At 36.1% G+C, this 2,650-nt stretch overlaps 1 pseudogene; it reads left to right on the top strand.

Annotated features, from left to right (window-relative positions):
* The first annotated feature begins 1,092 nt into the window (after positions 1-1,092).
* On the top strand, positions 1,093-1,211 carry LOC111743281 (annotated as a pseudogene).
* The last annotated feature ends 1,439 nt before the right edge of the window (positions 1,212-2,650 follow it).

The following is a 2,650-nucleotide window of genomic DNA, read 5'->3' as shown; positions in this document are numbered from 1 at the left end:
CATTTGGTCAATTTTATTTCCCAGGCTTGCTATTTATTATTCAACTTTTGCAGTATGTTTCTTTTTTATCTCCAGAAGATCTATTCTGTTCTTTTTGAGGGTTTCAGTCTCCTTGCTAAAGAACTCATTCTGCTAATGTTGTTGTTTTTCAATTCCTGAAATTGTTGATAGGACTTGTTTTGGATCTCAATGAATTTTTTCAGAAATACCATCTTGAATTCTCTGTCATTTCAATTGCACATTTCTATGTCTGTAAGCTTATTTTCTGGAGATTTTTTTCTTTCTTTCTGAGATGACTTGTCACCTTGTTTAATGGTCTATTTCTCTGCCTGGGCACTAATGGAAGTTTCTTCTTCTTTTTTCCCCAGAAAGGAGATTTATTATATCAAGTTCTCTCTTTAGCCTGTTGCAAAGAATATGCTTTTCTTTCAGTTTCCAGTAGGTGGCATCTAAGTTTCTTGGATCCCTGCTTTATATAAACCCTTAATAATACCTTTTTTTTTCTTGTAGATGTTTAATCATGCTCACTACCCTCAGTCTCAGTCCCTGTCAGTGTTAGAGACAGTTTCGGTAGCACTTGCTCAGATTCCCCTGGGGCTCTGCAGTGTTCAGTCGGAAGATATGGAGGGAGGGGCCCTCTGTGTTGGAAGTTGAGGGCTGTGTCACAGCCTCGTATTTGCAACTGCAGCTGGAAAAAAATCAACTGTTGTTTCTCTTCTGTCCCGATTCTCCGCTTTCTGCCTTGATAACTGTGCCCTGCTGCCAGCTGCATGTAGCTCACAGCACTCCTAGGAAGGGCTGTTCAGAGAACTCGCCAAACATTCTCCCCTTCCCCTCCTCCTACAGGGAGCTCTAGCGGCTGTGAGAAACATTTTCTTTGTCTCTCACGGTATACCGCTGACACTCAGGGTTTGGACCTGAGTAGCTTTTATGTGCAGATCCCATGCTCAGACATACTGGTGTGGAGTTCGGGTATTTTTTGTTGAGTTTTAGATGTTCAGCTTATTGTTGTTTCAAGGGGAGTTATCTGGGGATGTCTATCCGCCATGTTTCTCCAGACTGTCATCCAATACACTTAAATAAAGGAATGGTGTCTATGGCCATGCTATCCTGAACAAGCCTGGTCCTGTCTGATCTTGGAAACTAAGCAGGATTGGGCTTGGTTAGTACTTGGATGGGAGACCACCTAGGAAGACCAGGTGCTGTAGGCATAAAGAAAAAAATAAAAAATAAAAAATAATAAAAGATTGTAAGCTGACAAGGTCCTTGCAATCTGTGAGGTCAACCAAGGGTTGCCTCGCCTAAAATATAAATATAAATAAATAAATAAATAAATAGTAACTAATATAGATTTTAAAAAAATAATGATTTGTTTCTCTATCAATAACCTCTATCAATAGGATAGAGTCTATCAAGTGGACTTAGTACAAAGGCTTGGATAGAGAGACACTTCTTTCTCTATATTCCTCACAACATCATTTCTACTTCCAAAACTATAGCCAGAAGCATTACTTTTATAAAGAACATTCTGGGTTCTGTTAATTCCTAGTTTCGTTCTATAGTGGATGGAAAAGATACAATCTTATTAATTTTGTTAACTTGAGATTTCAACTCATACTGGTAAGTGTGACTATTGTTAAAAAATAAAAATGCAGACCAAAAACAAACACACAAAAAAGCAAAAAAGACAACGAGCATTGGTGAGGATGTGGAGAACCTGGAACACTTTGCACCATAGGTGGGAATGCAAAATGGTGTAGCTACTATGGAAAATAGTATGGAGGTTCCTCAAAAAATTAAAAATATAAGTATAACATGATCCAACAATCCCACTTCTGGATATATATCGAAGGACTGCAATCGGAATCTTGAAGAGAAATTAGCACTCTCATATTCACTGCAGCACTATTTATAATAGCCAAGATATGGAAACAACCTAAGTGTACACTGATGGATAAATGCATAAAGAAAATGTGATATATGGAATATTATTCAGCCTTAGAAAACAAAGAAATCGTGACATAGTGAACAACATGGATGAATCTGGAGGATATTATGCTCAGTGAAATAAGCCTGTCACACAAGGACAAATATTGCATGATTCTATATGAGGTATCTAAAATAGTCATATTTATAGAATCAGAATGGAATGTTGGTTGCCAAGGCCTTGGGGAAGGGAGAAAATGGAGTTGCTAATTAATGAGCATTAATTTTCAGTTATGGAAAATAAATAAATTCTAGAAATCTGCTGTATAACATTGTGTCTATTAGTTACTGTATACTGTATACTTAAAATTTTGTTAACACAGTGGATCTCACATTAAATGTTCTTGCCACATACACACATATAAAAGACATCTTTACTAAGGAATATAATCCAACACATTCTGAAACAGTTTTCTTTGTCTTTGCCTCTAACTTTAAAAAATATAACAGTTCACTAAGCGTTCTACATTATCTCTTACTAAATAAGTATTTAGATTCTTTTACTCACCACAAAAGAAAGACTGATTTAATGGATAAAAAAAAACTAAATGGTTGAAGAATCTTGTATGAAATCCATAAGAAAAGAGGTAAGTAATAGAGACAGCAGACCATATAATGGTTAAAAACATAGATTTTGAAATAAAGTAGACCTAGATGTAAATGC

Source organism: Pteropus vampyrus, unplaced genomic scaffold (assembly GCF_000151845.1).
Source record: "Pteropus vampyrus isolate Shadow unplaced genomic scaffold, Pvam_2.0 Scaffold110, whole genome shotgun sequence".
Taxonomy (NCBI): Eukaryota; Metazoa; Chordata; class Mammalia; order Chiroptera; family Pteropodidae; genus Pteropus; species Pteropus vampyrus.
This window is presented reverse-complemented; position numbering and strand designations above follow the sequence as displayed.